We start from the raw sequence: 9,080 nt of genomic DNA, 5'->3' as shown, positions 1-9,080 counted from the left end.
TTTAAAATTTCCCGCCTGGTACCACTCGCACGTCCCATGCCCGCCTGGCATCTGCGCCCCCTGGCCAGGCAGGCATCGCTGGAGGACTCCGCAGGCACAGCTGGAGGACACTGCAGGTAAGCTTTCTAATCCCATTTAAAATTCTACCCTGAGTGTAGCTCCGGGCTAGCGCTTTTGGTACTGAAAATTAAGCCTGAACCACATTCGGGAATACCGCCAGGGAGGTTAATAGATGTAGATAATTGTTTCCATATAAATTCCTTTATCTTTCGCCTACCTAATGTTAGCAAAACATGTGCAATTAAAGTGAACTTTTAAAAAATCCACGATCAGGCAGGTGTTTATTGCAGAAAGTATCGGGACCTGTTTGTACCAGCCTGATCAGAAAGAGAACTCCAAAGGCTGCTACAGTAACTACATATGGTTAGAATTCCCATTATATGGGACGTCATATAAAGGTCTCATACTAAATGAAGGTTGGGCTGTATAGATAGAAGTATATAACAGAATATGGTGAAATGTATAAACATGGAACTGTATAGTGACACTGAACCGTCACTGTCACTGTCAGAACAAACCTGTAGAGCAGAGAGCAGAATTTTACTTTACTGCTCTCCATCGGCCTGTTCGATTAAACTTTGCTGTGTGTAGAAAAAATTCAGACATCAACCCTATTCCACATTTGCCCTTTTTACCCCCTAACAGGGTCACTTTAAAGTATTTACATATCCTGACTAGTCTCAAAAAGTTAGAGTTGATACCAACATCAGATGTGTGTTTCGACTAGAAGGCTGGCAGACTGACTTTCCTACTACTATATAGTGTACAGCGCTGCATAGTATATTGGCACTTCATAAATAAAGGTAATAATAACACAGAAAGAGGGCTGTATTGGAGTATCTGCGTCACTACCTGCTTAATCTGGAAATTTCTTATTGGTTGAAAATCTGCAAAAGTGAAGAAATTGCAGTTAACTGTCCAGTGTGCAAAGCTGGGTTAGTGTTCCCCTGCACCGAGAAACAATGAAACCTGGATAGTGGATTAAGGAGAATATTTACAAAAACGAAAAATCTTGCAGGATGGGTTAGAGCAGAGGTCAGCAAATGTTTTTGGCTACTAGTCCCGCGCTGATGGCTCCGCCCCCACCAGGAACCCCCCTGCAGGGAAAACCCCACTCCTCCACAATGCATACGGAGGAGAGGGAACGCCCCAGAAAGGAAATCCTTCTCCTCCAGAGCCGCAGGTTGCCAACCCCTGCCAGCCGGATCGACCAGGGGACGGACTACTGGCTAGGCCATATCTGGCCTAAAGGCTGGAGTTTGCCGACCCCTTGGTTAGAGTAAAAGGGGTAGGGAAGGTTATGATTTGGCCAGAGATTACTTTTTATAACTGACACAAAAACAGCAAAACGTTTATAACTGAACTTAACTCGCTATGGTGTCATATATAATGTGTAACCCTGAAAGTTTAGAAGGAAACGCAAGGAATATGTCATTTTCCATACACTGTGACACTCCCTTTCATAAAAAAGCCACAAGCCCAGACACACTCCAGTATCCAGGATTTTTTAGAATCTATTTGCCACAGTGCTGCCCTTAAGGTGGGCCTAAACTCAAAATGTTTACTTTACATAAAAGGGTAGACAACCGTTTTTTTCAAAATAAAAATTGTACAACACCCTTAGAAAAAAAGGGGGGGTGCAGCTCCTCCCCCTTTCTGTCTTAATCACTGCGGTTCTGTGGGATCTGTAGGTTTAAAGGTAAGTGTGTTTCCTTTATTTTAGGTTTACTTCTGCTTTAATATGAAGGGTGAAGCCACAAGGTGTACTGCCCACTTTCAGACTATAGCTTTAAAGTGGATCTAAACTAAAAATTGTATACATTCATAAAAGGGGGTGGGGATTGAAAACAGGACAGCGAATAAACATAAGGTGACAGACTTCACTTTTTAAAAAAAAAAGTGAAGCCCCTTCCCTTTCTGTCCTTATCGCTGCCGCAATAGAGACAGAATGGGAGCGCAGAGCCTCCTGGGATAATCACGCTGTTTTTTTCTGCTGATCTCACATATGCGCAGTGAGATTGGCACTCTTTTTCCATAGGGGAAAGAAGATGGCTGCGCTCAGCACGTCAAAGATGGATAAACCGGACGGCGCGGATCTGAGGTCAAAGGTAAAGGTAAGTGAACTTTTTTTTTTTTAATTTAGTTCTGCTTTAGGCAATAATTATCCATATTGAAAGGCCGTCCGTCTTTTCATAGGAATATATATATATATATATATATATATATATATTTTTTTTATTATATGGTCCTTGCCTGCAAGCTGTGCAGCTTGTACACTGAGGGAGCATGCTGCAAGTTATCATCTGAGGCCAGGCTTACAAGTAAGGGTCCCTGCTGTGAACTGTGAAAGTAAGGGGGGAAAGGTATAAAATAGGAAGAGCAATGATGATGGTGAAGATAGAGACTGAGGTGGGGGGAGGATGTCGGTTTGCAGCATGCGGTAACATCACCTCGACTTGCTGTGCACTGGGAAAATAAATACAAACACACCATTTCATCTTTTCCCCTTCTTCTTCTGCCCCAAGAACTATACTGGGTTGTTGATGTTTTTAAACACAATATTTACATAAAATATAACCTAGCAACTAATTTAAATCTGAATACCTCTAGCTCATTTTATCCTAACAATACTATGCTAAATCACAGTCTGCTAACCAGAAAGGAAAAAAGTATTTCATTCAAGCGAATATAGCGACGATTGGTGATTCTTATGATTTTCCCCATCCCGCTGATAACTACATCCCATGAAGTTGGGATCCAGGCCCATAAGTTGTAAATTTTTTTTACATTATCCCATAAGGGGCTATCTAATACAAAAACAAACAACACTGCAGTAAACTACATAGTGCTTCTCCGACGTATTCACAACCTTATGATCACTTTGCATGGACTTTTCGAAGTGATAATTCTACAGCAAAAAATCCAAAAAAATAGATTCCACAAGTGATCTAATGACCAGAAGCAACCAATGAGCTAAAGTAGAAAATGATTGGAAAACTCATGCATAGAAAACAATTGTATTCATAATCTTCATGTACAACTGAGAAAGATCAGAATCTAAGACAATTATACATTTTACACTATGCACAAATTTAAATATACGTTAAGTACAACATTAGGATATGTTTTCCTGCGATCAGATTACTGGCAGTGACATTATGAGAATCCCATCACTTATTTACTGAGAAGCTCATTCATTCTTGTGATTACCACCATCATTACCTATCAAATCACATCAAGGAACGATCTTACAATGAGCTGCTTACATTGTTTTTATGATATGTGGGCTGCATATCCTTGAATGTCTAACATTAGTAGAACCTAAAGGGCACAAATAAGTCATTTTACATCATTTACATTTGTTAGGATGAATTCAGTAATTGAAGTAAATTAACAGAAAATTCATTAAGATTTCTGCACATTGCAAGAACTTACTACTCCATACCAGATAGTACTTTATTTCCCAATACCAGAACTTTCTGCATGCATGGTCACCACTAGCAACTGCAGCTATTATTATTGTCATATAAGCTGCAATGCTTCCCACAGTGACTGCAAGCTCCATGCAACGTGCACACCGTGTAGTCACTCCATTATCTGCACGAGGCTTGCTATGCAAATACATTAATTGCTACATATTATGACATAAATCTTCTCAGCAACTCTTCCCGCATTCATTTCCCACCCAGTGTACACGGCACGTACACAGCACGTCATACGTGTCCTCCGCAAACCCAAACACAGCCCGCGCTCACCTACTGCTCACCCCGACCCTTCCTTTATTTCCTCACCGTGCACTGCGCCCTGGCTGCCGGCCAAGGGTTTTTTTTTTTTTTTTTTTTTTTTTTTTTATATATATATATACACGTGTGCTATTCACACATTATTATTATTATTATTATTATTATTATTAATAATATTACTACTAATAATAATATTATTACTATTAATATTATGACTATTTTTATCTGAAAGAACCAGCATTTGCAAATTCGATATTTGACATACGGTACCGTTTACCTATAAACAGAGTCATCTATTGCAGCTAAAGTTGCTTTTTTATAGGGGCCTTTTTTTATTATTATTATCACCCACATTGAACATTATTTTTATTCTCTGAAATATTATTATTATTATTATTATTAATAATAATAACAATAATATTCAGGATTTATATAGCGCAAACATATTACGCAGCGCTGTACATTAAATAGGGGTTGCAAATGACAGATACAGACAGTGGAGGTGAGGAGGAGAGGACCCTGCCCCGAAGAGCTTACAATCTAGAAGGTAGGGGAATTAACACACAATAGGAGGGGAGATTGGAGGGAAATATCAATTCTTTTTATTAGTTCTGATGGTTAGCCACCTAAAGGTAATTTGTAAAAATGTCATGCCTTGGAATCTGTAGGACGCATTGCTGTGCTATAAAATATATTGCTATACATCCAGCATGTAGGTATGGGTACAGATAGGAGCTAACATACCACATAGTGTGCCATAAAGAAACAAATTCAACATAAACCTGTTCTACCTACTGTGTACCTTTCAGGTAAATCAGGTACTGTATATATGTAAGAGATGATGTTCCCCTTCCAGTAGTCATACCCTTACATTGTAGCATTCCTTGGTTAACAGGGTGAGTCTTTTTTTACACCACTGCTGTAGTGATTAACCATCATTTGACCGGAAGCAATTTGGAATTATTCCAAGTTGGACAAACATGGTAATAAGTTCTATAAAAAGCTCTAATTCATACTCTGACCATATATAAAAAAAAATTGGTCTGCAGTTGGACTTTAAATTGGACTCATGTACTCCAATAAATTTACCTTTCATCTACATAATACATTTTTACATGCTGCATATATTTCTTGTATTTTTTTAGAAAACTGCAAATTGAAAGCTCAATAGAAAGCTGATAAACTATTGAAATTCATGACAGATCATCTAGTGCAGGCCACAACCTAAAAATGCAACAAATTGTGTGAAGGCCTTTTGTTTTTATTGCAGATGAGATAGGCTTAGTCCCCTGTGCAATAAAGCAAACTTACCTGCCTGTTCACCGTTTTTGAACTAAGCTCGCCACTGTGGATGAAGATGTTGCTGGCGCAGAAATCTTTACCCAGTCATTTACTGGATTAGGAATCTGAAAGGTTATGACCAGAATGATGTAACGACCACCCATGCACATGGAGTTCATTCATTCTCGGTGGCCAGGTACATTATAAGGTTGCAAATGAGCTGGTAAGTTTGTTTTATTGCAGAAGAGTCATAGTATGTCCCTTCTGCAATAAAGAACCTGCCTGCTTGCAATTTTTTTCATGTTTATGTTTAGTTCTGTAAATGATATTAGTATAGAAATAAGTATATACCTATGTAATTTAAGTATATATTACTCAGGCAAACCTACTACTCATCTGTGCTTGGTTTTCCAACTGTGATTGTATGTATCTATTCTATAGAATTATCTTTGACAATCAACATACTCCACCTCAACTCACAAACGATAGTTCTTAATAAACCAACAATATATTGAGAACACATGCCATTTCAACAGCAATTTTTGTTTTATAAACTGTTAATGTGTTATTGTACCAATATTTGTTATTAAGTTTATGTACATCCACTTGTTGGAGTGGAGAAGGACTTATTATATGAAGAAGAAACCCAGCAGTACACCATATATCTCAACATCAAAGCCCTATTGTTTTAGATATGTTAAACGGATCTCCTCCTCTGAGGCTTTTCATTCTCATTGGGCTTAGTTATAGAGGTGGAGTGGAGCAGAACAACAGGAAGATGTGCTACATGCACACAACTGAACAATATAACTTTAAAAGGGTCTGAGTTCTCTGCAATAAACACAAAGAGTAATATTGCCTACTAATGTCACAATCACTATTTCATTAAACCTAACAAAAGGCACATTTTTTAAAGCCTTGATTTATGAATGAAATGAAAAATTAAAAAAAAGTGAAAGCAAGGGAAAGGAGGTGGGAGGTGAAAGGGATAGAGTAGAAAATAGATGGAGTCTGTAAGTAAGAGAAAGAAGAAAGTTATTAATTTCATAGTAAAACACAGTTGCCACAGGTAGACGAAATTGCAGCTAGAATTGGGTTGCTTTGTAAGTGTTTTTTTTTTATGGATAGTTTCTAAACTTTAGTGTTGAGACTATCAAAAATATTGGAACACAAAAAATGTGATCAGCAACAGGTTTTCTTTCTATTAAAGGCTTTTTTAGTGAGTAAGGAAGGCTGCTGCACATACACATACAGATTTAAGTAGTGTATGTAGTAATGAAAGGTCCAGGATCCTGACACTGCTGCATCCCAAGAAACTGCCATCTTCATCGCTGACTCCATGATGAATTTCAAGGTCCACGGCAATCCTCTTCAGCTATTGGATGCGCATGCACAAATGTCACGTTGTCTTCAGAGGTTGGCTTTATATGCGGCAATGCTGTAAATGGAGCAAAATTCTGCACTGCATAGCAGTGTAGAGATGTCACAAAAAGCCACCAGGGCCCTTTAATGGCTTAGGTCTGCATTTATTTTGAATTTACTTCTGTCAAGAGGGACATTTTGCCTTCCTTACCTGTCCTGTAATCTATGCATTGGAAACTAAAATCCTCTATTGAATAGTTGCCAAAAAAACAGATGTTGTGGTGATAACTCAAATATTGCATTTTTCTGCTCTTTTTTTATCTGGTCACAACAGTAAACAGGAAATGAAAATACAAACCAGGGTTCTAACCCCTTACCAGCTCTTTCCAAAAGGGAAAGGTTTTTGCAGTTCAAAACTAAATTCAACAGCAAAATGTTTATATGGTGTATGGTAAAATAACATGTGCAGGAAAATGATGCATTAGGTCATGTCTCTGGCTTTGAGTTTCATGGTGCAAAAAAGAAAAACATTCTTTAGATTTATTTTGCTTTAATTTTAGAACAGATAGGACAACACAGGGAGATCAATCTTTGATTTGGGGCAACACAGCTAAAAGCTAAAACAACAATGTAGATTACCCTATTACTTTTGATGTAAAATTATACCGGTAGTAGTGGATTTAGAAGCCTGAAAAGACATGCTTTTGATGTAAGTGTATCCTATCAAGCCTTGGAGAGCTTTAATAAATCACACTTGCTTTAACTTATAATTAATATTATTTTTTATTATTATTATTAATACCAGTTATATTTTATCATATACAGTATTTAAATAACGCTAACATATTATGCAGCTCTGTACCTTAAAACTTATCACAAATATCAATATATATACTTGTAGTAATCATAGTTCACTAAACTGAAAGTAGAAGCCACAAAGCTGATGTACTAACATTTCAAAACAAGATTAGTTCAATGCAAATTTTTAATTAGTGGATTACAAATAAATAATTGGGCCACATTTTTTTCTTAAATCCTTTAATAATCTTCTTTGGCAGATTTATTTTAATTTCATAAAACAAAGAAAACTAATTATTACCTTGTACAGAGCATGGTGTTTATAACCATAACATTTTTAGCCATTTCACATGAGGATTTCCCCACCTGTCTGAGGAGGAAGAAAATCTATGCATCACAGATTGGGAAAGGCTTTTTTAATTTTATGCATACATCTCATTTCTAAAGGATTTGCAATTAGTTTTCTTTTTGCTGTTGAAAATAAAGTTGATTGCAACATTTTAGCATATATCTAAAACACTTTATCAGTGAACTTTGCAACATAAATAACTATATACTGGACGTTGAAGACTTTCTTGAAAAAAAGTATTACCTTATTGCATTGATATGCTATCATTGATTTATTCACTTATATTTTTAGAGGTAAAACTTTATATTTTAATTTTGTTCACCAGTTTATATGATCACTTTAGCTCCAGACTGTCTATATCAGCCTTTCTCAACATTTGTACACTTGAGGAAGCCTTAAAAAAATTTTCCTGTCGTGTGTAACCCCTCTATATTTTACCAATGCTTTTTGCATTGTGTTCATGCAGCTGGCTCTGCCAAGTTGTGCTTGTCCCAGAACAATGTAATCACCATGGGAGGTCAATCATCCACAGTTCAATCCACAGATTGCTTGGGTTCCGTGGAACCCTAATTGAGAAGGCTGGTCAATGTACAAAAACATAGAAAGACAGCCAAGCTAAAATGTTGTAAATTACTCAGATGAAACTAGTAAACTCAGAACTCTCTCATACGGCCTTGAACCTAAAAGGACATTTGCCTGTTTGCCTAGAATGTACACCCAAGGTGCTAAACATTGCTTACAACTGATAAGGACACATAATTTATTATATTTAGAAAAAAACTAAATGAATCAATACTTTGCCCAAATAATACCAAATGAATCTCTAACTACTCATTGTAAGCTCCTTTCATTGGTTATTGCTTATGCATAAAAGTCTTTGCTGTAGAGGGTCTGCTGCATATTACTTGCATACACAAAGGAAAAAAGGATCCTGTGTCACTGTCTGTATTTGTCTGTCATTTGCAGCCCCAATTTAATGTACAGCGCTGCGTAATATGTTGGTGCTATATAAATCCTTTTTAGTAATATTAATAATAATAATAATAATAAAAGGATGCTGATCCTTCTAAATTTTGCCCAGGCATCTGAACATCAATGACCCTTAGATCTTTAAAGTTTTTCAACAGGATAGGAACAGGAAATATTAATTTGTACTTGTGGCTAAATAGATGACCTCATCGATGTATTAACAGTTGTTCCATGTCAGGAGCTCTTTGAAAACTATTAAAAGGTTTGCATATATTAACAGCTCTGGCACCATTAAAACATTTGGAAATCATTTACTTGGTTTTATATTGTTTTAATGCACTATATTATGAATGATCTGAGAGAATAATTCCTTCTCTTCTTCAGTTATGTTACCACCTAACTGAACCTTTACAAAGATGCAATGAAGCAGTAATGGTGACATGCAATATAAAGCATTTAAACAGGAACACTTCCTGGATGATTCTCGCCCTAAACCCAACTTCACACCCTCATTGTCA

The sequence above is a fragment of the Pyxicephalus adspersus genome, chromosome 2, assembly GCF_032062135.1.
Source record: "Pyxicephalus adspersus chromosome 2, UCB_Pads_2.0, whole genome shotgun sequence".
Lineage (NCBI taxonomy): Eukaryota > Metazoa > Chordata > Amphibia > Anura > Pyxicephalidae > Pyxicephalus > Pyxicephalus adspersus.
Note: the sequence above shows the minus strand (reverse complement) of the source record.